The sequence below is a fragment of the Leucopleurus acutus genome, assembly GCF_964270905.1.
Source record: "Leucopleurus acutus genome assembly, chromosome: 7".
Taxonomy (NCBI): Eukaryota; Metazoa; Chordata; class Mammalia; order Artiodactyla; family Delphinidae; genus Leucopleurus; species Leucopleurus acutus.
In genome coordinates this window covers 18470186-18498043 of record NC_139150.1, presented here as the reverse complement: position 1 = coordinate 18498043, position 27858 = coordinate 18470186, and the positions used below count along the sequence as shown (strand labels likewise).

Genomic DNA, 27858 nt, shown 5'->3' with positions numbered 1-27858 from the left:
TTACAACATTCTAAATAGATAAGGTCCACAGAAATGATCCAATACATCTCGATTTTTTTCCAGGCAGGATCAGCTTGGCACACATAAGAGGGATAATGCAGGAGTGGTTAATGAAGAGATGATTTATGAAGGCATGAGCAGGGTCAGAGAAACCAGCAAGAGATGGTGCAGCACCACAAGGCTAGCAATAGTGGGGAGCTACTAGCACCCTTAGGCCTGATGGGACAACTAGAGGGAACAGTGTTACTGGAGTCTAGAGAGAGCAGACTACTGTTGTAGGAGATGACCTCTTAAAGGGGCTGTGGGCTTTAGATGAAGGACTAGCCACTGCTCATATGTGACTTGACAAGGAGCAGAAGAATAAAATCCCAGTCTCAGTCATCTCCTTCCCTTCAATCTCTTATCTGTTCTTCCCAGTGGCCAAATCCAAGTGAACATCAACGGGCAAGGGACCTCACTGATACAGCATGTAGAGGTCTGTGTCTCAGCTCAGAGAGCAGAGGGGAAAAGGGAAAAGGGTGGTGATGCAAAGGAAGACTTGGGGAGGAATGGCAACTTGACTTGCCCATATGAAGTTTCCTTAGCAGAGTTGGGATGACAGTTCCTGCTTATAGAGCAGTTACTTTGTGGCAGGCACTATCCCATATGCATTTACTTGCATTGATTAACCCATTGAATTCTTATAACAATCTTATGATGTAGCACTCTCATAACTACCAAGTGAAATTGAAATAGCCCATATTAAATTGTTCTTGATTGGGTCACATAAAATGCCAGAAGCACTTAATCAGAGTTGACAAAATGTTGATGGGGGGGAAACAGGAACAGATTGTGGGAAGTGAAACCCCAAACTCCAACCTCTTCATCTACCAGAGGTCTGGGTATTAGTCACCTAGAGGAGCTGTGGTAGAAGAGTAACATCTCCCCAAAGAAGTCCGTGCTCTAATCCCTGGATCATGTGAATATGTTACCTTACATGGCAAAAGAGACTTTGTAGATGTGATTAAGGTTACAGATTTTAAGATAGAAAGATTATCCTGATTTATCCAGGTTGGCCTTAATGACATGGGCTCTTCAAAGCAGAGAACTTTCTCCAGTTAGAAGCAGAAGAGTTGTGGCAGAAGGGTAAGTCAGAGAGATTGCAAGTATGAGACTAGTTTCTGTGAAGGAGGGGGCCAGGTGGGAGGGCTAAAAAGAGGCCCTGAAGAACTAAAGGTGGCCTCCAGCTGACAGCCAGGAAGGAAATATGAACGTTAGCTCTAAAACCTCAAGGAGCTGGACTCTGCCGACAACCTAAATGAATTCTCCCTTGTAGGCTCCTGATACGAGCCCAAGCCAGCTGGCAACTTGATTTCAGCCTTGTGAGAACTGAGACAGAGAAACAGCTGAGTCTACCCAGATTCCTGGCCTAGAGGACAGTGAGATAATAGATATGTGCTGTTTTAATTCACTATGTACATGGTAGATTTTTTTATGGTAGCAATATAAAGCTAATACAGGGATGCATGTAACCTGGACTGGATCCCCAGGAGCTCTGAGCTCTGTGGAGACATTCTTCTTGTCCAAGCTCCTCATTCTACGGGGATCCTTGCTACTATATTCCTGTTAAATATTGCTGGACCCACCAGAATAGCCCAAATTTTTAAAAAAATGACAACACCAGGTGGCTGAGCATGTAGAGCAACTGGAATGTTCATACAATGTTCATGGAAATATAAAATGGTAGGACCACTTTGGAAATATTTGTTGCAGTTTCTTATAGAACTAAACATACACCTAATACTGTCCCCCAGGAATCCTAATCATAGGCACTGTCCCAAGAAAATGAAAACATATGTCCACAAAACACCTTTTACATGAATATTCATAAAAGCTTTATTCAAAACAGCTCAAAACTGGAAACAGCCCAGGTTTATGTCAACAGGATAATGGAAAAATAAACTGTGATAAGTGCATACAATAGAGTACTATATGAAATGTCTAGAACAGGCAAATCCGTAGAGACGTAAAGTAGAATAAAAGTTGCCAGAGTCTGGGGTGGAAAGGGGGACTGGGTGTAATGGTTGATGTGTGCAGGATTTCTTTTGGTGGCAATGAAAATGTTCTGGAATTAGAGAGTGGTGACGGTTGCATAACGCACTAAAAACCACTGATTTGTACGCTTTAAAAGGGTAAGTTTTGGTATATTATATATATCTCAAATTTTTAAAAACAGCAAAAAAGAGAAAGAACAAATTACAGATACATGTAATGACGCAGGTGAAACTCAAAAATTTATTGTGAAAGAAGCTTCACACAGAAGAGAACTTTATAATCTCACTGATGTGAAAACTTAGAAGAGGCAAAATTAAACTGTGGTGAAAACAATTTGGAAGAATGGTTGCATTTAGGGTGATAGAAGTGAGGGTTGACTGTGGAGTGGTATGAGAAATCGTTTTGGTGTGATGGTACTGTTTTATACCTTGATAGGTGTTTGGGTCACACAGGTATATGCATTTGTCAAACCTCATCAAATGGTACACTTTAGATTTGCGCACCCACTGCATGTGAATTTCACCCCACAGAAAAAGAAACAAATACTGAACTTCAGTAAAGGAATGTAGGCTAACATATTTAGAGGGAAGTGTATCGATGTCTGCGACTTAATTTGAAATGCAGAAAAAACAACACTGCACTGTCAGCTAAACAAAGGGATGAATGGATGAATGGTTATGGGATAAAGCAAGTACAGTAAGATGCTAATTTTAGAATCCAGGACAGAGGCATGTGCTATCCCTGCTACTTTTATGTTTGAAATGTTCTTAGTAAAATGTTAGAAAATACTCCTTGGTCTTTGCTTCAATATTTATAATGAAGGGTACTCATCTCATAATACAGTCCATATTATCGTCCATCAGCTCTTGATGTCAGAATCATGTTCCAGTTACCAAGATTTTGCTTTAATTCCATCCAGCAGCTCTTGTTTCATCTTCTGCGGTCCCCTAGAAAAGTCTACTCCCCAAACCCTTTAGAAGGTTGCCTGGGGTAGTGTAGGAACATGGGCTATGGAGGGTTCAAGACCTGGTCCTGCCCCTAGTGCCTCACTACTCTAAGTGCAGTTCTCCGACCAACAGCATAGACATCACTTGGGAGCTTCTTAGAAATGCATAATCCTCATCCCAAAGCTACTGAGTCAGAATCTGCAATTTAACAAGATGCTTGAATCCTCTGGATGCAAGTCAAACTTTAAGGTATGACCAGGGCAATAAAGCAAAAATATAAATGTGACTTGTGTCAGGGTAATAGCATTAGGGAGAGTGAATTCAACGGAATAAAGACATATTTAGGAGAGATAAAGAACTAGGAGATTAGAGTGAGAGTAGGGAGGGATGAGGGGAGTTGAAGATGATACAGAAGTTTACAAGTGTGGGTGACTGGGTGGGTAAGAGGGAATCTGGACCTGAGGAGGCATAGCGTCTGCTGTTTGGCTGACATGGATACAATGCCAGACTTACAGGAATATGTCCATCCGTAGCTGCTATACCTCTTGAGATTTACTTTGATATCCTCTCCAAATATAAAACCTTCTCCTAGTCTGGTGCTTCTATGAGCAAAACTCCTGAAACCCTCCTTGCCAAGGTTTTGCTCATCCAAAAGCACTTTCCAAGAGAATAATGTGGCTTTCCTTCCATTTCCCGCCTCCTCCTTCCAATTATGTAAACATACCACCAGTGTTTTAAAAACATTAAAAAAACAGACAAAAAAATCCCGATATAGATCAATTCATCAATACTTCTAAATGAGGCTTTTTCACGACAGAACATCTGCCCAGGGACTAGGGCTCTGCTTTCTTAATACTGATGACCTTGGTTACCAGGACTTCCCAGAGGATCTTTTGTTTTGATGTTGTTTTAATGAACACACAACACTGTTTTCCAACTCAGAGCAAACATCCAGGAGCACGTCCCTTCCTCACCCTTCATGAGCCCTTCACTGAGTCTGCAACTTCTATTAACTCTAATAGTCCTTGCTGGTGGTGAATGTTCCCTCTGAGCATGCTGGGAGCTCACCTAATTGGGTCTATCTCATTGCGGCCTGAAATAGCCCTGAGGGGAGCAGTGATCTAGGGCTGACTACCTGGTTATCTCATCCTTCAAGGTTCAGCTCAAATAGCTCAAATAATATATGCTTAGTGAAGCCCTCTCTAACTTCCCCACCTGCCTCTTAATGTGGCTCAGGTAGTTAGTAACCTCTTGAATTATGTACATCCTTCTAATTGTAGAGGGAAGAAATATATACATTAACCAAACAGTTGGCAAGAAAATCCCTCCTGGGGTGGGAAATGTTTGTCTATTAAAGTATCCTGATTAACTCCTCGCAGTGGAAGGTGAGACCCTGAGGACATGGTTAGAAAAAATCAGGAAATAAAAGAGATTCATAAATTGCTCAGTATTGGAAAATCAGTGAAGCTGAGGAATAGAAGAGAGAAGAGAAGTGAGGGGAAAAGAGCAACGTGGCAAAGGATTAGAGACTGAATCCTGAGCATGTCTGAAGCTTGAAGCTTGAACTCAAGTCATCCAGATACCGTAACTGATGGCACAATGGCCATCTCCACCTCTCCTTGGACGAGAAAGAGCATGGGATGTCTTTATGGAAATGGTGCTATGAACATGCAGATACATTTATAAGCACAATATCTCACTTATTCAAAAATAACAATTTCTAACACAGTGCATGACCTATGGATAGGCAATGAAAGGCTCTGAGTAGCTGACATAAAGATATAAATAGCAATTCTCAATAATAAGGCATAGCTGTCATAGACAGAGCTTGCACAAGGCATCAGACATTTTGTTGAATTCTTCCTCATACATTATATCTTGCTATATGTGCAAAAATCACATACATATTTGCCATATTTCTGATAAGGAAACTAAATCTTGGAAGGCTAAATGGATGCCAAAGTTCTCTGAGTTAGAATATGATGGAGTTGGCTCTAGCATGCTGATTCCAGAAAGCCCATTCTTCATCAAACGTTCTTCTTTTTCAAAACTTTACTGGAGTGTAATTGCTTTACAATGTTGTTAGTTTCTGCTGTATAACAAAGTGAATCACCTATATGTACACATATATCCCCATATCCCCTCTCTCTAGCACCTCCCTCCCACCCTCCCTATCCCACTGCTCTAGGTGGTCACAAAGCATTGAGTTAATCTCCCTGTGCTATGCAGCAGCTTCCCACTAGCTGTCTATTTTATATTTGGCAGTGTATCTATGTCAGTGCTACTCTCTCACTTTGGCCCAGCTTCCCCTTCCCTCACTGTGTCCTCAAGTCCATTCTCTATGTCTGCGTCTTTATTCCTGCCCTGCCACTAGGTTCATCAGTACCGTTTTTTTAGATTCCATAATATATGCGTTAGCATACAGTATTTGTTTTTCTCCTTCTGACTTAACTTCACTCTGTATAACAGACTCTAGGTCCATCCACCTCACTACAAATAACTCAATTTCATTTCTTTTTATGGCTGAGTAATATTCCATTGTACATATGTGCCTCATCTTTATCCATTCATCTATTGATGGACATTTAGGATGCTTCCATGTCCTGTAAATAGTGCTGCAATGAACACTAGAGTACATATATCTTTTTGAATTATGATTTTCTCAGGGTATATGCCCAGTAGTGGGATTGCTGGGTCATATGGTAGTTCTATTTTTAGTTTTTTAAGGAACCTCCATACTGTTCTCCATAGTGGCTATATTAATTTACATTCCCACCAACAGTGCAAGAGGGTTCCCTTTTCTCCACACCCTCTCCAGCATTTATTGTTTGCAGATTTTTTGATGATGGTCATTCTGACTGGTGTGAGGTGATACCTCATTGTGGTTTTCATTGGCATTTCTCTCATGATTAGTGATGTTGAGCATCTTTTCATGTGTTTGTCGGCAATCTGCACATCTTCTTTGGAGAAATGTCTAATTAGGTCTTCTGCCCATTTTTGGATTGGGTTGTTTGTTTCTTTGATATTGAGCTGCATGAGCTGCTTGTATATTTTAGAGATTAATCCTTTGTCAGTTGCTTCATTTGCAAATATTTTCTCCCATTCTGAGGGTTGTCTTTTCCTCTTGTTTATGGTTTCCTTTGCTGTGCAAAGGCTTTTAAGTTTCATTAGGCCCCGTTTGTTTATTTTTGTTTTTATTTCCATTACTCTAGGAGGTGGGTCAAAAAGGATCTTGCTGTGATTTATGTCCTAGAGTGTTCTGCCTATGTTTTCCTCTAAGAGTTTGATAGTGTCTGGCCTTACTTTTAGGTCTTTAATCCATTCTGAGTTTATTTTTGTGTATGGTGTTAGGGAGTGTTCTAATTTCATTCTTTTACATGTAGTTGTCCAGTCTCCCCAGCACCACTTATTGAAGAGGCTGTCTTTTCTCCATTGTATACTCTTGCCTCCTTTGTCAGAGATAAGGTGACCATATGTGTGTGGGTTTATCTCTGGACTTTCTATCCTGTTCCATTGATCTATATTTCTGTTTTTGTGCGTGTACCATACTGTCTTGATTACTGTAGCTTTGTAGTACAGTCTGAAGTCAGGGAGCCTGATTCCTCCAGCTCTGTTTTTCTTTCTCAAGATTGTTTCGGCTATTCAGGGTCTTTTGTGTTTCCATACAAACTGTAAAATTTCTTGTTGTAGCTCTGTGAAAAATACCACTGGTAATTTGACAGAGATTACATTGAATCTGTAGATTGCCTTGGGCAGTATAGTCATTTTCACAATGTTGGTTCTTCCAATCCAAGAACATGGTATATTTCTCCATCTGTTTGTATCATCTTTAATTTCTTTCATCAGTGTCTTAAGAGTTTTCTGCATACAGGTCTTTTGTATCCTTAGGTAGGTTTATTCCTAGGTATTTTATTCTTTTTGTTGCAGTGGTAAATGGGAGTGTTTCCTTAATTTCTCCTTCTGAATTTTTGCTGTTAGTATATAGGAATGCAAGAGACTTCTGTGTATTAATTTTGTATCCTGCTACTTTACCAAATTCATTGATTAGCTCTAGTAGTTTTCTGGTGGCATCTTTAGGATTTTCTATGTATGTCATCTGCAAACAGTGACAGTTTTACTTCTTTTCCGATTTGGATTCCTTTTATTTCTTTTTCTTCTGCGATTGCCATGGCTAAAACTTCCAAAACTATGTTGAATAATAGTTTCACCAAATAGTCTTAACCAGAAGCATCTTTCTCTAGATAACCAAAAGTGCCTACTAAACCAAGGTTCCATCTTTTAACCATAAAATAGTCTCCAGAGGAGAGCTTAGTTACACTTTATATAACAACTTACTTCTGCGTGACTATTTGGTTGATTTATTAAAACATCCAAAACTAAACATTCAATGAGGAATGGTGGTAAGGGAATCTGAGGAGTAGATCCATCAACAACCTTAACAAGTGGCGGGAAACTGAATACCTGAGTGAAGATAAAAGGAACAAAAACAAAACAAAAAAACACAGCTCAAACAAACAATCGAATGTGAAAAAACTGGGTTCTAGGTCAAGCAGTCGAAGTTGTCACTGTACTTTGGTACAGAATGTGGCCGTGAAAAGTGTTAGAAAGAAATCTTGTTATTCTATTTCCCATTTTGAAGTAGCATGAAAGGATGAAATACATTTCAGGGGACAAAAATCCAACACAAATGGCTAAAATTAACAGTGGTGCAATGCAACAGCTCTAGCTATGGAAAGAGTAGACTTACGTGCTCACGCTGGCCTTGCACATGCTAGTGCTGTGACAGGGGGCCTCATCACTCTGAGTCATACTTTGCTCCTCTCTACAGCTCGAATACTAATTGTATCTGTTTCTGAAGGTCCTTGTGAAGAGGAAATGGATGGCATCTATAACATGCTTGGCACATGGTATGTTCAGTACAGCTCTATTAAATCACATTTAAGGACAGACTTGATGCCCAAATGAAAGTTCTGGCATTTGGAAGGGATTTCCAACATGGAGCAGGTCTTGTTTGAAAATGGTGCGTGTGTGCAGTATTCACTCATCATTAGGAGGAGGAACAGGAGGCGGCTTTCCCACTCCTGGGTTATCTATCTCCACTCTGTGAGGAGAGCTGTAACATGTCTGATAGACTAGCTCTCGCTCTTCACATCCCAGCCAGCATAGCCCAGGAGACAGAAATAGCATTCATCGAAAGCCGCAATTACCTCATTTCACTGGCCTGTTTGTGTGAGATGTGCCTTGCCTCACAGTGACTGCACGGGGCCAAAAGTCCAGCAAACAGAGCCACTGCTTGTCCAAGAAATGGCCCTGCAAACAGGAGAGGACAGCATGTTCCCTGAGTAGATTGGGACCCTTGGCTGTTTTGCGGGTGTTTTTGTTTTTCAAGCCAGAAACAGTGTCTGAAAACTGCTGGGGATTTCCCAAGCCCCATTCGTCAGATGGCCAGGCTTCCTCTGACATCATCTCTGAGTGATGCAGTGCAGAGAGAGGGTCACACACGAGGCAATCGCGGGGCAACCTTAGCACGATTGCGGGAAATCAGAGAGTTAGTGCCAAGGTGGTCAGAAAAACAAGGCGGACTTTCTGAAACAGTGCGTGGCACATGGTGGGCATTCAGGGAGTACTTCTTGAACGGAACATGGAGGGATTAAATAAGTGACTTCCAGATTGTGCAGCTAGTACATGGTAGAGATGAGATTTCAGCTAGGGTGACCAGCTGTCATGGTTTACCTGGGATTAAGGGGTTTCTCTGGATATGTGACTTTGGATGCTAAAATCAGGAAAGTCTGGGGCAAACTGGAATGAGTTTGTCACATTAATTTCAACCCAGGTTTGTCTGACTCCAAAGCTCATGCCTTTAAACATAAAACAAAAACCTGTCCTCAAGGAGACTTAAGTTTAATAGGAGATTAAACATGGGAACAGACAACTGTAATATACATTGAAAGGGCTTACTTGCTCCAGAGAAGGATTAGCAGCTTTGTCAAGCACCATTCATCAACACCCATGACTCCTCCTTTCTAAGAGCAGTCCAGTTTTGTTCAGGAAATCCTTCTACTAAACATGTGCTTCAATGAGCCAGTCCCAGAAACTGCACTCCCCTTGCCAGTGAATGGTTTAGGAATGAGCATGTGATATAATGTTGGCCAGTGAAACATGAGAAAAAGTCTGATGGTCAGATTCTTGGAAAGGTTCCCTTGTTCTTAAAAAGAAACCAACGTCAACAAAAGCTCTTTTCACCCACTGGACATAGTTATGTCTGTAAGTGACAGAACTGTGGTGGCTGTTTTAGATTTACCAAGGGAACCAGAGCTAGGATGGAAGATGCGGAAGGTGGAAAGGGCCTGTGTCTTTTATGATCTTGTTGAGCTATTCGATGAACTGACCTGCAGCTGTCCTAACTCAGGATTGAGGTGCATCGTCTTTATGACTGAAACTATTTGAGACAAGGCATTCTGTTCTGCAGTCGACAATATTCTATGTTTTTTTCAATTGTTCTTGCTTTAAAGAAATGATCATCCATCGTTAAACACACAAATCCCTCCGTGCCCTGCCGTAGAGCACCTTACACGGAGTTGCCTACTTGAAAAGTAACTCAAATGCAAAATAATGCTTGTGATTCAAGAGTCTGGTATTTTGATTTTTCCCTTTAGGACTAAGGTGAATATGTATTACAGTTTGTTCAGGAGAGTGTTGGTTTATACCTGTGCAGTCAACAACATTCTAAAAAGATACAGTGTCCAAAATGGGACATGCCATCAGAGGAAGGGGAGATGCTCACTAGCTGACGACACAAGGAAGGCTTTATGAAGGATACAACACTTGAATTGTGCTGTGGGGGAAGGATATTCTTTCAACAGACGAAAGCAGGCATAGGAAATAAAACTACTAAAACTAGAGAGGATGTGTCATCTAGGAATAGCTGGAGAAAAGCAAGTAGTCTCATTTGGCTAAAGCAAAGGTTTATGGAAGTGATTAATGGAACAGAAGCAGGAAATGTACTCAGGAAGTAAAGCATAGAAGACTTTTAATTCCAGGCTAAGTAAACTAGATTTTCCCCATAGATGATGGACAGTCACTGAAAATGGGTGGCTAGACCCAAATTACTGTTGACCACCTGGACTTCTCCTTCATTTAGATTTACTGAATACTTAGAGCCATAATTCTCAACTTTAGAAGCATGCTAGAATCACCCAAAGGCCATTAATCACCTCTTTCTCTCCCTATATGCCACATATAAGGGATGTGAGCAGACTGTATTGCTCTGGGGAGAGAGGCCTGGATGTTTTTTACTTTCTGTTAAGCTCCGTGGTGATTCTGAAGTGCAATCATGTTTGAGAACCATTGACTTAGCCATCTATTATTCTGTATATTTTCGGTGTACTAATATGAGAAGTCTACTAGAAAGTCAAGCTGTAAGGAATATTGGAGATTTTCTAAGTAAACGTTTAACCTTTCATTTTTGGCTAATCACTGTCCTGCCTACCTCTAAAATAAAGGCATTATAAATGCTTAAGGGCCTTGAAAATGTACCATTACCACCACCACTATTATCATTTTAATTGGGATTAAAAGGAAATACATAGCAGTTAAATGATTTGTCCAAAGCCAACCTGCATATTAGTATCAGATCTGGGACTGGAAACAAGTTTTCAAAATTACCTAACATACTTTCCACTAAACTGGGTTGTTTCAGTAATGTATATTTCCCCAAAAGTTTTAAAATTACTCTTTGTGTAGAAAACATGTGGTATATTTCTTTGTATCCTCCCAGATACATCCTCCTCAGACTGTAACCTTCCAGAGTAACTGCCTCTTATATAATTGATGAAATGCCAACTTATCCGGTGATTCCAAAGCAGTAGTGGGCATCAGAATTACCCAGAGGGCTTGTTCAAACAGATTTCTGGGCTTCACCCTCAGCATTTTTGATTCAGTAGGTCCGAACTGATTCATATTCATAGAATATTCTCAGGTGAGGTCTATGCTCCGAGTCCAGAGACAATACTTTGGGAATCACTACGCTTGTCCAAATCCAGAGGCAGATTTTTTGTCTAAAGTTTATTTTTTAGTCAAATAAGGCTGGTCTGGATTCCAGATCTGGCGCTCTCTATCTGTCTGACTTTGAGCAAACTGCCTCCTCTGTTTAAGTCTCTGTTTTCAGATCTATAAAATGGAGCTGTTGATAAATACCTAGGAAGTATTATCATACAGTGGTTAGCATACAGAAAGGACTCATTGACTGTCCATTTCCTAGCTCCTTTTCCCTTTACTGACTTTCTGTTGACAATCTACCTTTTCCAGGAAGAGCAATGCTGCCTGGCTCCAGTGGTAGATTCATGACTCCTCTCGTAGCTGGCTCTCCTTCAATGAGCTTGAGTTTCTTCCACCAATTGCTAACACACATATGGAGCCTATTTCTAGGAAATGTTATACAGATCATTTCAAAGGGGGAAAATGTGATAGGCAAATTATGTCAATATTATCCTCAAAGCAGTATTTTGGAGATAAAACCTATCCCATATGTTCTGTTTCACTTACTTTGGAGTTTTTAACAGTTTAACCATAGCAGCTGCTCCTGTGATCTCTAATTGCCTGCAACATTAAACAATGGATGCATATCAGTTCCCAGACTTTTCCTTCTGTGTCAACCTCAGAGCTTCCAGATATTTACAGAGTTCTCCAGGTCGTTTCATTCCTCTTGTGCTGAACTCTGTCAGCCTATGACTGAGCAAAAGATGGTATGGGATGGATCCAGGTGACCTTGGGCATGAGCCTTGGTGAAACCAGAGCAGTAACAGATGGGGTTCCAGACCCGGAGACAATCTGGCTCCATGCAATCTTCCCATGACTCAAAGGACCTTGACTAAATTTCCGTCACCGCTCCTGGCTGATTTTCCATGTGAATTTTCTGGGACCTTCTGCATCAGAAACTATGTACAGCCATGTATCTTATTGTGTATGCAAGGAACTTGAAATTTGCTGCTTATTCCTTTTTTTTTTTTTTTTGAGTCTACTATTTCAAGTCAGTTTCCAAGTCCGGTCAGTGCTTCCACCTAAGCTCTTGATTCTCTCTGTTCTCTCAGTCTCCACTGCTCTTACATAAGCCACCATCTTTTTAAGCTAAGGTCACTATAATATCATCCCAACAAATATTTCCTGACTTCTGTTGAACCCCATTCCACCTATGCCTTCCCACAGCTGGAATGATCTTTCTAAGACACAAACTGTACCATGTCATTCCCTTGAATCCCTTTCCAGGGACTTCCAACTAGACTCAGAAACTGAGTCCAATCTCATCATCCTGGTTGACTCTAAATCTGCATTGTTCAATATGGTACCCACTAGCCACATGTGGCTATTTAATTTACATTTAAATTAATTACAATTTCATAAAGTTGAAAATGAAGTTCCTCAGTCACACTAGCCACATTTCAAGTGCTCAATAACCATGTGTAGCTAGGAGCTACTGTTTTGGACAATGAAGATACAGACTATTTCCATCATCACAAAACTTTCTATTGGAAAGCGCTGCTCTAAATATTGAAAGCTGGTTAACATTACTTACCTTACTGTGATGCTATACACGGCCATCATATTGGGAAACGGTGCCTGTGAACACTGATGAAGGGAGTGTAAACTGATGTGAGCATTCTACAGTGCAACAGTTCTTAATGAAATTAAGGATGCTTATAAGCTCCAGAGAACTATCACACAGCTCTCAAAGGGAATACACTCAAGGTTGTTTGTCACAGCATTATTTGGGCTAGCAGTTTATGGAAGACAACCTAAGAGTTCATGACCAGGGGACTGGATGAGTCAAATATGGAAGATGCATATTGCAGAATACTGTGAAGCAGCGAGAAGCAAATGACTAGATACACACATACTTATCTTTAAAACATATTGTTATATTCTTATTGTGGAATATGAGTTAGCAGTAAAATAATTTTAAAAGTACTAATCTATGCCAAAACTTGGATGGATCTCACAGATAGTAAGTTGAATAAAAAAAGCCAGACAGAAGAGGGTACATACTTTATGATTCCATGCTTATGAAGTTCACTGAACATGCAAAATAATTTTTGGTGATAGAAATCAGAACAGTGGTTGCATCTAACTGGGGATTTACTATAAAGGGACAGAAGGAAACTTTCTGGGGAGATGGAAATGTTCTATATTTTGATCAGCGTGTCCATTACATGGAAATATACATTTGTCAAACTTATTTAACTATATGCTTAAGATCTGTGTGTTTTACCGTATGTAAACAGACCCCAATAAAATTAGTTATTTTTTAAAAATATATAGTTTTAAAGGCAAAAAGATTAGTTTCAGATGAGATATACAGCCATGTATATATGCATTCAAAACCACAATAAGTATTTTATAAAGTTACTCATAAACAAAAGGATACATAACTAAAACTTTGAATCAGTATTTTTGCTGAGGATCAGGGGACATAAATGCTAGTAGGGATTAGGGATGAAAGAGATATAAATTAGGATAAAGTAAACTAGCGAGGGTCCTTAAATGGACTAGAGGCGATTGAGCCGTGACTGGGGAGTGTGATCAAGTCAACTCAACTTTCTGTACCAGAAACCAATAAGACCTTCACTGGGAGAGAGCTCCTCTCTTTTTTTCCAGGGGTGGGTGAACTAGGATTGTGTAATACTTGTACAAGGTGGAGTCTAGAGGAGAGAAAGGGGATGAGCTGCACAGGAGGGATGGAGATACTGCGGGAGGGGAAGAGGGAGATGGGGAGAGAGAAAGGGAAGAAATGGAACATCTAGACATTTGAATCTTCAGAGTTTCTGAGACAGCTCCATCTCTGGAATTTTCAGGAATATAAACACATATATTTCCTTCCCCCCGCCCCCGTTAAACTAGTTTGAGTGGGTTTCTCTCATTTGCTTTCAAAAATGTACTAATATCCGGGCTTCCCTGGTGGCGCAGTGGTTGGGAGTCCGCCTGCCGATGTGGGGGACGCGGGTTCGTGCCCCGGTCCGGGAAGATCCCACGTGCCCCAGAGCGGCTGGGCCTGTGAGCCATGGCCGCTGGGCCTGCGCGTCCGGAGCCTGTGCTCCGCAACGGGAGAGGCCGCAACAGTGAGAGGCCACGTACCGCAAAAAAAAAAAAAAAGTACTAATAGCCTAAAGTAGTTTAATATTTTAAAGAATCTGTGTTAAGTCCTATTTTAGCATTTTAAAAACTTTTTATCATGGAAATAGTCAAATATATACACAAATTGAAAGATTAGTATAAAGAGTTCTCAGCTTTAACAAGTTTTAGAATATTGCTAATATACTATATATCTCACACAAAAATACTTATGTATGTCTAAAGTTAAGAACTGTTTTTAAAAATATAACCATGATACTAAGATTACACCAATTTTCCCCTTAACATTACCAAATACACAATGTTCAAATTTCCCTAATTGTTTAATAAATATCATTTTACATTTTTTCAAAGCAAGATCCAAACAATACCTAAAACAATTAATATGTTTCTTGAATTTATTTTAATTTACAGTTTCCCCATCCCTCTGTGTGTACGTGTGTGCCCATACATGTGAGCCTGTGTATAACTTATTTGTTGAAGAAACTCGTACTTCGCTCCCACAGAATTTTCCTTCTTCTGGATTTTTAGACTGCACTCTTGCTTCATATCTTACCCTGGTCCTGTATTTTCTATGAACTAATAAGTTCTACTTTAATTCTTAGGCAAGAATACTTTATGGAGGTATTCTATAGTTTCTGTTGCATCACATCAGAAGAAAATTAATGTCTGATAATGTCTCTTCCAGTGATGTTAAGAGTGATCAGTACCTTCAGGTGTTTTCAGCTGGATCCATCTATTTTAAACTTCCTTATCAGCTTTTTACCTAAGGTATGAGAATCCATTGATGATCGTTCATCATTTCATGACAGGTGCTAAAACGTTGATTTCTTTTTACTCCTGTGTTTAATAGCTGTACATGGTCTATAAAGAAAGCTTTTCTTTTCACATTATTTGGATACGTGAGGTACAGTTCTTATAGGAAAGATACATTAATGCTTGATTCTTTCCCCATGTTTAACAGTTTTCAGAGTAAGCTGACACTTATAAAGGCAATAAATGAGAGTCTGAGATTTTTGTTTAAAAATCTTTATGAGCTCATGGATTATAAAATATTTTATATGTTTAAATCTATTTCATTTATTATTCTCTTTGTGGCCCAAATGTTCTATTTTTGGCCAATGGTAGCTCATGAGTCCTTTTGATCCAATGTCATTCATTGATAGACCTACTTTTTTTTTTTAATTGGAGTATAATTGTTTTACAATGTTGTGTTAGTTTCTGCTTTACAATGAAGTGAATCAGCTCTATGTATACCTCTATCCCCTCCATCTTGGACCTCCCTCCCACCCACCCCCATCCTACCCATCTAGTGGGATAAGATGTCCCAGGCTCCTCTCATGTTCCTGACCCAAGACCTGGGGAATTAATTATTTCTCCAAGGTACACTTTTTCTTTTTTTGGTGGGAAATCGCATTTTGAAACAACACCATCTGGGAACTAACAGTGATCGTCACTGCTAGTCATTATGGATCGGACATTGCTTCTCAGTATTTTCAGTGGACAGAGCTAGGAAATATATATATTTTTAAGAGAAAATATTTTTCTATTTCCAACCACATGTAGACAATTTGTGGTTTGGTTAACATCTTGATTTTAAATTTTTATCTCATCTGCTGAAAAAATATTGATTTTTAAATACTTACTTGCTTTATACAACTATAAGATAATAGTATTGGAATAAGGAGGCCAATATTATTACTATCAATATCATTGTTGCAAGCAAGACTGTTTTGGCAGTTCATGTTCTCCTTGGTATATGTTACCACATTATCCTGTTTATAGTCAATTAAAATGAGTCTTCCATGTGTAGCTAAGTCACTGACTTAACACACAGATCCATTTGTTACATTTTACTTTTTGGTGGATTGCTATTTGATTTTTATGGATTGCCATTTTTATTTCTGATTTAAAAAAAAATATTTAAAATATTTACATGGCTCCAAAGTCCTGTTTACAAAATGAGATCTATTCAGACAAAGTTAGATTTTATTTTAACCTTCACCTGTCTCCCTCCTCCTCCCTATAGATAACTGCTTTAATTTGCTTATTCTTCTATTTTTATGTATGTGCATATGTGGATCTTAGATAAGAGGTAACATGTGCTATACATGCTGTTCTGCACCTTGTCAAGACTTATTTCAGAAGTGAAGAATCCTTCCTTTGAGATATTCTGTTTTCCTGCACCTACCTCAATTATTTAAGTAAAAGTAGGGGTTTATGTAGAGCAAGTTTTCTTAACAAAAGGCACACTTATATCTTGTAACCAATGTGAAAAGGACTTGAAAAGTTAAGAAGTTCCTTTGAAGGCTAATGTCTAGGACTATTAAGATTCACAGCAGAGTTTCTTTCCTCTTTGGAGTTAAACAGATTTTAGATGAGGAAAGTGTAGGCTTTGCTAATGGAGATGGCCTTGTGTATATACCGAACTGGGTTTGTGGACATTAAAAGCTACTTGACATGCACCGATCTTTTACTGGTAAGAATTTGGGAATAGCAATTTCTTTCCTGCTTCTTTGATCTCCTCCCAAATCCCATGGTGGTACATTATGGCTGCAGAGAACTGTAAATATTAGCAAGCAGCAATTTGAAAGAGCTAAAAAATGTAGTTGCAGAGGCAATTCAAACATCAGGTACCCTTCTCATCATCCGGACTCTGGTTTTAGAGCTATTGAGGGAATTCTGTCAAATCTCAAACTGCATCGGATCGCTGATCTGGTATGAATACTCAAGTTACTCTGAATAGCTGCATTTTCAATGCATGAAAGCAGCTGGTACTTCTTTCTGTCCTTTCCTTAAAACAAAAACCAAAAAACATACATATACGTACATATATGTGTGTGTGTGTGTGTATATATATATATATATATATACACACACACACACACACACACACACACACATACATATACTTCACTGAAAAGGCATTTCTATCTGAGGACAAATACAGCAGTTTTGAATAAGGAGGTTGAAATATCTACCCAGTCTAGATGTATGTCTGACCCTTAGTGTTCTCTCACTGAGGTCTTTTCATACCCATTTGCAGTTTGGGAGTCCTATTCAGTAACTGTGCTTGGGTGGTTAATGACAAAGAGAGACATTGTACACCTCCTACTACAATCACTGTGAAGAGACTGAAGGTTAATAAGAAGGGCAAAGGTACAGACTGAAAATCCTATGCTCTTTTTCTCTTTCCTATAAATTGTAGTATAGAAGATAAATGCATAGTTTATTTTTAGCTGTACAAAATAAATTTTATTTTACTAATATTGTTCACATTCAAACACACACACACACATTGTATGTTAATTATCTCTAATTCTGTCCATGCTATTTATTGGGGTTTCCCATCTTCCAGCATTCTGAATTATCAAAAAATGATCTGTGTCTACAAAAAGGGAAGCTACTTGCCTTAAGGAGACTGAAGAATGGGGAAGAGGGTGTTGGGGAGGATTCACCTTTCCTTAAAGATCTTTGTCACTAACACTTAAGGACCTTTTTGACCTCAAAACCTTTCAGTATCAGTCACCATCCTTCTGAGGTAAATAAAAGAGAAACTGATGTCAAAACAAATGGCTGTCTCCATAAATTCTAACCAAGTCAGTAATAATTCCAGAAGAGAACGAGCTGCTGCTTGCTGTGTCCTTTGAGATTTTAAAACTGTCTGGCTGAGTATTTAAGCTGACCTGCCCACACTCGACTCCTACTGCATCCCTGCCTACCCTCCCCAAACCTTCCTTCTCCAGAATTAATGGAGGAGACACGATCGGGAGAAACAGCTGAAGTAGGAGCTGCGTGAAATTCTTGTTCATCTAGCAGCATGCTGTGTGACCTGAGGCCAGCTTTTTTCCTCTCTGCACCTCAGTTCCTCTCACCATAAAATGAGAGGCTTGGAATAATCATCTCCATGGCTCCTTTCAACTCTGACATTTGGGGGAATCTACAAAAATGCTCCAAGATATTAGAAGAGTTCCATTTAAACACCTGGCCACTTTAGAAGCGTTTTGCATATATATTGTATTTCACTTGCTAAATCGCCAAATAAACCTGATGTGAGTGATCCCCAAGAGGACACGAGACCAAATTGCAAATGTCTGTTTGTGATGATGGAGGTCTTGTAATCTGAGCATTGATCCTAGAAAGCCTTTGGGTGCTTCTCAGAGTAACGTAAGATTATAAAGTGATGTATTACCCACGAGAAATCCTTTCCCATTTACATTTCATTCTCCTCTGTGGTATTTAACTTATTTTTTTATTATGTGCCACCATCATAAATATTTATACTGCAATGTATGATTGGTCAATAAAGAAAAATCAATACTGGGTTTTTGCTGCCCAGGAAAGAGATTGTTCTTTACCTGATTCTAATCAAGAATCTCAAAAAAAAAAATCACAGGTGGGAAGGTGGAATAGGGACCCAACTGGGAAAAGGAAAACATGTATTATTTATTTTATATTTTTATATTATATATATTTTATACTTACACACACTCACACTGATACACAAAGGCTTTTTGTTTAAAACTGTCTTGTTAGCAACCTTCAATTCAGTCTAACTGCCTTCCTATAGTGCCTATGAATTACAGAAAATGATGAACTTTAATACAGAAAGCCATCACAGTTACTCCATTGTGGTTGTATCTGCCACAACCACAACTTACTTCCAAGTAAGTTGGAAGTAAGAAAAAAAAGTTTGCTCATCACTTCCATAAGCCATATTTACCAAGTACCGACTCTATGCCAGGTAATATGCTTGTGTTCCAGCTGAAAGGATCACGCTCTTAATTTATAATAAAGGGAGTAGACAAACAAAGGGGATAAGTCCTGTTAGGCGATTAGAACAAGCTTAGGTGATAGAGAGTCACTGAATGTTTAGATTGGTTAGAGAACTTCTTGAGAAGTAACTGTAAAAGCTACAATCAGATCATCAATAAAATTACTACAATCCAACTGAGGAAGTCAGATGCACAAACAAGTAATTGTAATACAGGCAAGAAGTGGCCAGTGCTCCAAAAACTCTTGCTATACTCAGTGGGTGGTTTATGGACCAGCAATATCTGCATCATCTGGGAGCTTTATAGCAATGGAGAATCAGAGATCCCACCCTAGATCTGCTGCATTTTAACACATTTTCCAGGTAATTCAAAGGCACATGAACATTAGAGCAACACTGCTCTTAACAAAACAGAATTCAGAGGAAAAAGAAATCATATCCAGCTTGCAAATGGAAGGGTTCCTGGAGGAAGAATTATAAAGGCAACCTAAGAAAATGGATAAGATTCAAGTCATTCTTTGTTTATCATTTCTTCTCCATGTTATTTAGAGGGATTCACAACTAGACCATACAATGAGACACATCATGCTAAAATTAACAACAGCATCAAAAAGAATAATATACTTAGGAATAAATTTAATCAAGGAGGTGAAAGAAATTGACGAAGTCACAAATAAATGGAAAGATATCCCACTTTCATGTATTGGAAGGATTAATATTGTTAAAAAATTTATACTACCCAAAGAGATATAAAGATTCAATGTGATTACTACCATAATTCCAATTGCATCTTTCACAGAAACAAAAAAAAAATTTTAAAATTTATATAGAACCACAGAAGTCTCCAAATAGCCAAATTAATCTTGTGACAGAAGAACAGAGTTGGAAGCATCACACTTCCTGATTTCAAATTACATTACTAAGTTATAGTAATCAAAATAGTATGGTACTGTCATAGAAACAGACACATAGACCAATGGAACAGAATCAAGATCCCAGAGATAAACCTGTGCATATACAGTCAACTAATTTTCAACAAAGGTACCAAAAGTATACAATGACAAAAGGATAGCCTTCAATAAATAGTGCTGAGCAAAGTGTATACACATGTGCAGAAGAATGAAATTGGCCCCTTATCTTACACCATGAGCAAAAACCAACTCAAAATGGATTAAAGAAAATATAAGACCTGGAATCATAAAACTTCTAGAAGAAAACATAGGGTAAAAGCTCCTTATACTGGTCTTGGCAATGATTTTCTGGATACGACATCAAATGCTTACATAACAAAAGGAAAAATAAACAAATGGGACTCTATCAAACTAAAAAGGTTCTGCACAGAAAAGGAAAAAAATCAATAAATGAAAAGGCAATGATGATTGGGAGAAAATATTTGCAAACCGTATATCTGAAAAGGGATTAATATTCAAAATATATAAGAAACTCATACAACTCAATAGCAAAAAACAACACAATTAAAAAGTGGGCATCCTGGGTCGGCACAGCCATGGCAGCTGGTGTCCTTTGCGCCTGTGTCCACCGACTGCCTGCGGCCTTTGTGCTGCTGCCCAGGCTGCTCGTGCTGGCCATGGCCCAGCCACTCAGCACTACCCTTTTCCCCACGGGGGCCCAGAGGAGGCCTGGGGCTCCGCAGTTGGCCTCACTGCTTGCGCAGTTTCCAGTTGGAGTTACACAGCTGTGCCCCCAGTATAGTGAGGCACTCCTTTGACATTAGAGGGAATCAAGGACCCTGCCCTTTACGTCTTGAAACTCTATGACAAGATTGACCCAGAAAGGCTCTCAGTAAATTCCCATTTTATGAAAGATCTGGGCTTAGACAGTTTGGACCAAGTGGAGATTATAATGGCCATGGAACATGAATTTGGGTTTGAAATTCTTGATGTAGATACAGAGAAGTTAATGTGCCCACAAGAAATTGTAGATTACATTGCAGATAAGAAGGATGTATATGAATAAAATATCAGACCCCCCCTTTTTTTTAACATCTTTATTGGAGTATAACTGCTTTACAATGGTGTGTTAGTTTCTGCTTTGTAACAGAGTGAATCAGCTATACATATACATATATCCCCATATCTCCTCCCTCTTGCGTCTCCCTCCCTCCCACCCTACCTATCCCTCCCCTCTAGGTGGTCACGAAGCACCGACCTGATCTCCCTGTGCTATACGGCTGCTTCCCACTAGCTATCTATTTCACATTTGGTAGTATATATATGTCCATGCCACTCTCTCACTTCGTCCCAGTTTACCCTTCCCCCTCCCCGTGTCCTCAAGTCCATTCTCTATGTCTGCATCTTTATTCCTGTCCTGCCCCTAGGTTCTTCAGAACCATTTAAAAAAATTTTTTTTTAATTCCATATATATGTGTTAGCATATGGTATTTGTTTTTCTCTTTCTGACTTACTTCACTCTGTATGACAGACTCTAGGTCCATCCACCTCACTACAAATAACTCAATTTCATTTCTTTTTATGGCTGAGTAATATTCCATTGTACATATGGATCTTCTTTATCCATTCATCTGTCGATGGACACTTAGGTTGCTTCCATGTTCTTGCTATTGTAAATAGAGCTGCAATGAACATTGTGGTACATTACTTTTTTTGAATTATGGTTTTCTCAGGGTTTATGCCCAGTAGTGGGATTGCTAGGTCATATGGTAGTTCTACTTTGAGTTTTTTAAGGAACCGCTATACTGTTCTCCATAGTGGCTGTATCAATTTACATTCCCAGCAACAGTGCAAGAGGGTTCCCTTTTCTCCACACCCTCTCCAGCATTTACTGTTTGTAGATTTTTTGATGATGGCAATTCTGACTGGTGTGAGGTGATACCTCATTGTAGTTTTGATTTACATTTCTCTAATGATTAGTGATGTTGAGCATCCTTTCATATGTTTGTTGGCAATCTGTATATCTTCTTTGGAAAAATGTCTATTTAAGTCTTCTGCCCATTTTTGGATTGGGTTGTTTGTTTCTTTGATATTGAGCTGCATGAGCTGCTAGTAAATTTTGGAGATTAATCCTTTGTCAGATGCTTCATTTGCAAACATTTTCTGCCATTCTGAGGGTTGTCTTTTCATATTGTTTATGGTTTCATTTGCTGTGCAAAAGGTTTTGATTTTTATTAGGTCCCATTTGTTTAATTTTATTTCCATTACTCTAGGAGGTGGGTCAAAAAGGATCTTGCTGTGATTGATGTCATAGAGTGTTCAGCCTATGCTTTCCTCTAAGAGTTTTATAGTGTCTGGCCTTATATTTAGGTCTTTAATCCATTTTGAGTTTATTTTTGTGTATGGTGTTAGGGAGTGTTCTAATTTCATTCTTTTACATGTAGCAGTGCACTTTTCCCAGCACCACTTATTGAAGAGGCTGTCTTTTCTCCACTGCATGTTCTTGCCTCCTTTATCAAAGATAAGGTGACTATATGTGTGTGGGTTTATCCCTGGGCTGTCTATCCTGTTCCATTGATCTATATTTCTGTTTTTGTGCCAGTACCATACTGTCTTGATTCCTGTAGCTTTGTAGTATAGTCTGAAGTCAGGGAGCCTGATTCCTCCAGCTCCATTTTTCTTTCTCAAGATTGCTTTGGCTATTCGGGGTCTTTTGCGTTTCCATACAAATTGTGAAATTTTTTGTTATAGTTCTATGAAGAATACCATTGGTAGTTTGATAGGGATTGCATTGAATCTGTAGATTGCTTTGGGTGGTATAGTCATTTTCACAATGTTCCTTCTTCCAATCCAAGAACATGGTATATCTCTCCATCTGTTTGTATCATCTTTAATTTCTTTCATCAGGGTCTTATAGTTAGGTTTATTCCTAGGTATTTTGTTCTTTTTGTTGAAATGGTAAATGGGAGTGTTTCCTTAATTTCTCTTTCAGATTTTTCATCATTAGTGTATAGGAATGCAAGAGATTTCTGTGCATTAATTTTGTATCCTGCAACTTTACCAAATTCATTGATTAGCTCTAGTAGTTTTCTGGTAGCATCTTTAGGATTCTCTATGTATAGTATCATGTCATCTGCAAACAGTGATAGCTTTACTTCTTCTTTTCCAATTTGGATTCCTTTTATTTCTTTTTCTTCTCTGATTGCTGTGGCTAAAATTTTCAAAACTATGTTGAATAATAGTGGCAAGAGTGGACCACCTTGTCTTGTCCCTGATCATAGAGGAGATGCTTTCAGTTTTTCACCATCGAGATGATGTTGGCTGTGGGTTTCAGACCCCTTTTCTTCACTGAGAGAACAACTCAGAAGATGCTGGCGCGTGTCTGGAAGTGAGAACGCATTTCTACATCATTGCTGACTTTGACAGAGTAATTCTGTTTAGACTTGTACTTAAATCGTCTTAAGTGTTTTTGCCCTTTGAAAATAAATCTATAAAACCAAACAACAACAAAAAAAGGGGGCAAAGTACTTGAATAGATATTTTTCCAAAGAATACATACAAATGGCCGATAGGTATATGAGAAGATGCTCACTAACCATCAGGGAAATGCAAATCAAAATGACAATGAGATACCTGTTAGGCTGATTATTGTCAAAGAGACAAAGGATAACAAGTGTTGGTGAGGATGTGGAGAAAAGGGAACACTTGTACACTGTTGGCAGGAATATAAATTGGTACAACCATTATGAAGATATAGGGCAAAAAATAAATAAATAAATAAAAGAAAAAGTATAGGGTTCCTCAAAAACTTAAAAATAGAACTACCATATGATCCGGCAATCCTACTTCTGGGTATATAGCCAAAGGAAATAAAATCACTATATTGAAGAAATATCTGCACTTCCATTTTAATTGTAGCATTATTCACAGTAGCCGAGATATGGAAACAATCTAAGTGTACCTTCACAGATGAATGGATAAAGAAAATGTAATATTTGTATCTGGGTAGCTAGCTAGCTAGAATAGGATATTATTCAGGCTGTAGAAAGAAGGAAGTCCTGCGATTTGTGACAACACAGATGAATCTGGAGGACATTATGCTAACTGAAATAAGCCAGACAAAGAAAGAAAAAACTGCATGATCTCACTTATACGTAGAACATAAAAAGTCAAATACATAGAAGCAGAGAGTAGAGCGGTGGTTACCAATGACACAGAGTTGGGGGAAATAGGGAGATATTGGTCAAAGAGTACAAATTTGCAGCTGTGTAGGATGAATAAGTATAAATATTTAACATACAGCATGATGACTATAGATAATAATAAACTTAATATTGGAGATTTTCTAAGAGAGTGTATTTCAGATGCTCTATGCATAAAAAAGGGGAAAAAGGGGTAACTAAGTGGGGAGATATGTTCATTGGCTTGACTGTAGTAAGCATTTCACTGTGCATATATATGTCAAACCATTATGTACACCTTAAATATATACAATTGTTACTTGTAAACTCCCTCAAAAAGAGAGTATATATTGGGAATGTTTGGTCTGTCTATACCTGGGGATGGAAATATAAACCCCGAATATAAAAGTTTTGTTTTGTAACAAGAATTTGGTGATATCCTCAGCTCTGGCGGTACCTTATCTATATTGAGAATGGTCCCTAAAATCTGTCTCATTAGGGCAAAGCCATCTTGAGACATGCTTCATTAGCTACTGCACTATGGGACTCCCTTTGTAAACTTGGGTAAAAAAACTTGACATCATATTAGGGAAAAAGGGACAACTTATGTGTCTCACCAACACGTTTAGGTATTTTGGAAGGATCACAGATTAACATGGTGTGGCCTGTGTGTGGCGACTTCTGGATGTGTGATCCTGGAAGAACGCAACTAAGTGGATCGTTCATCATATTCTACCTTATGTCAAATCAGAAGAATTTCAGCACAAATACAAATCGACACATACGTGTGTTTGTGTGTGTGCATATGCACTGTGACGGAGAAGAAAGAACACAGCCTTGCAAATCAGATAAATCTGATTCCAATCATTTTCCTTCTCTAGGCTTCAGAGTCCTCCACAAATTGGGATTCATAAAAACTACCTCATAAGGTTTTTGGAAGAATTAAATGAGATAATTAGAAGTCACTTAGTCCCATGCCTGGCACAGTGTATGTGCTCAACACTAGTTACTTTCTGTTTAATAAAAATATTATCTATACCTCCTGTTCTAAGAAAAAACATCTAGACATATTATCTCTACAACTAGGAGACATTACTTGGAATCATCTCACCACAGATTATGAGAAATAAGTAAGATTTCTTGATACTGATGTTATTAACATTGGAGTGCCAGATAGATGTTTTTGGACAAAGGTATGGCATAAATAATAAATATATGAAAGTAATATATTATATGAACAAATCAACATCTCTTGGGCTTTCCTTGTCATTGTGGCACAATTCCATTTGGGAAAGGAACAGAAGAAATAATGCTCTGTCAGTTCCTAGGTTAATTACTAGTCATCATGTTGGCTGTTTTATGAGGAAAACATGTATTGTAATTGTCACATGTTCAGCTCGAACTTTGCTAATAACCCTTTAAGAAGATCTCTGTTAATTATCTAATTTGTCTGGCAAATTAGGCTGATTTAAGAACCCAATATGCCTGCTACAATCTCCCTATAGTTCAAAATTTTCAGAACTTATGTGAAAATATGATTGGCTTAAGTTTTCCATTATGGTGGTATAATTCTTTATTAGCTTCTCACCCATCACCCACCCCAATTCCTAAATTACATTTGATGAGGCATCAAGAAAGACAGGACTTTGCAGAGGGCCCCTAGGGCCCTATGCTAATTGAATATTACTATCAAAACAAAGCAATCATGAGTCTTGAAGGTATTAAAATCTGGTGCAGAGAAAGTGACAACAGCATCGCCAAGAACAAGAAAAAATGAAAATGAAATGAAGACACATTAGAGGAAGGGCAAACGTAAGCACACCGTTCTGGCTCATCTGCCCTTGTCCAGCCAGAGGAGTCAAGGTCTTTATGAAAGAAGCCAAGGTAACTGATAAACAGTCTCTGCTGTAAGCAGTGGTTAAAAGGGAGAGAGTGGTGGAGCTCTGCTGCTGATAAACATTGAAAGACATTCTAGGCTCTTTTACTTTCTTTTCTTTTTTCTTCCCTCCCACCCCCCACTCCTGACTCCTGCATAGCAAGACAACGGCATCCTGAAGTGGTTCCTTTCATGACATGTTTTTTTGGGAAAAGGAGGAAAATTCTTGGTATTTTAGCCTTGCCTGAGATATGACAGCAATGCATCCCACTGCACCTCTATCACCTCACCGGCCCCCTGGAATATTTAAAGTGTATGCTCGTCTTAGTCTTGTCCTTTCCTAGACTGAAATAGAATTAAGTTGAGGAGGGATAAAGAGAGAAGTTTCTACACAGCCGAGCAGGAGACCTGAGCTGGAGTCTAGGGTGGGATGAACCGGGAGGACTCTCCATCTTCTTGGCTGCAGGGCCCTCATCTGTTAAATGAATGAGGAAAGTAGTTTCACCTGCTATGTCACAGGGCTACAAATACCTGACGGCTGCCTGGATTTCACCGTGGAAGGATTATAGCTTTCAGCAAAGTGGTTTTATAGCTCTCCGGTGGTTAAAGGCCCATCCTTTGGAATATTTTAGACCTGAGTTTTAATTCTGGGCCCATATCTTGGGCAAATTAAATAATCCTTAGATTGCCTTATCTGTAAGGTGTGGACAATATTATAACTTTTTCAATGTTATTTGCATGTGTGTGTGTGAAAATTAACTGAGATAAACACGATGCCTGACACAGAGTTAAGTCTCCGATAAAAAGACAGAGCCTTTTACAGAACCCTTTCTCCCGCCTTAGGCCACTAGTGTGAGCATTTGGGGCCTGGTGCTACAGAAACCATTTTAAAATCATGAGAGAGCAAGCACACAGATAAAATCCTGGGTCCTCATTTTCTTTTTAAAATTAATTAATTTTTATTTATTTATTTTTGCCTGCGTTGGGTCTTCATTGCTGTGCACGGGCTTCCTCTAGTTGCGGCGAGCGGGGGCTACTCTTCATTGTGGTGTGTAGGCTTCTCATTGCACTGGCTTCTCTTGTTGTGGAGCACAGTCTCTAGGCACGTGGGCTTCAGTAATTGTGGCATATGGGCTCAGGAGTTGTGGCTCGCGGGCTCTAGAGCGCAGGCTCAGTAGTTGTGGCACACAGGCTTAGCTGCTCCGCAGCGTGTGAGATCTTCCCGGACCAGGGATCAAACCCGTGTCTCCTGTATTGGCAGGCGGATTCTTAACCACTGCGCCACCAGGGAAGTCCTGAAATCCTGGGTCCTTGATGGCATCACTGAGCCACAAAACCAGCCCTGGAATTGTCAACTACCAGACTTCTTAATAAATCAATTAATAAATACCTGTATTGTTTTAATGACTATTAGTCAGAACTTGCTTATTTCTAATTGGCACCCTGGATGGTACACAGTAAGTGTTTAATTGTGGAGAGCTCATTGTAAACACTCAAGTATGGCCTTTTGAAATTGTAAGTATTCAGAATGGTAGTTGTAATTTAGGTGCTGTATTAAGGCTTCTTTTTTCTTCTTCCTTTTCCCAACTTGACTCAGAGCTCCTTGGGGGCACTGAGCTCCAACACTGCAGATGACACATTGTAAAACTTCTGGTCCATTGGCAGGAATCAAATTCACCTCTACAGTACAATTTTATTACAAAGTCTGATGGAAAGGGGGGTACGTAAATCTGGGTTAGAATCCCAGTCTCACTAAATCTTTCTTGCTGTGTCACTTCGGGTAAGTCACTGGCCCCCTCTTAGTTTCCCCCGTCTAAAAAATGATGACAATGCTTTCTATGTCTCAGGGCTATAGGGATTCAAAGACATAAAATGAATAGAAGATGTTATAAATATTACAAATTTTTAAAGTGTACCCCCACTCCCATTTGAGTTTTTACCCCAAATTTGGCCATTGGAACAAACTAGAGAAGTGAGGGTCCTCTTCAAATCTGCATCTCAAATGTGGCTG

At 39.0% G+C, this 27858-nt stretch overlaps 1 pseudogene across 1 annotated transcript; it reads left to right on the top strand.

Annotated features, from left to right (window-relative positions):
- The first annotated feature begins 20386 nt into the window (after positions 1-20386).
- Positions 20387-20863, top strand: LOC309963866 (acyl carrier protein, mitochondrial-like; annotated as a pseudogene). Its single transcript has one exon. The product of its transcript is annotated as an acyl carrier protein, mitochondrial-like (transcript).
- Positions 20864-27858: the final 6995 nt, after the last annotated feature.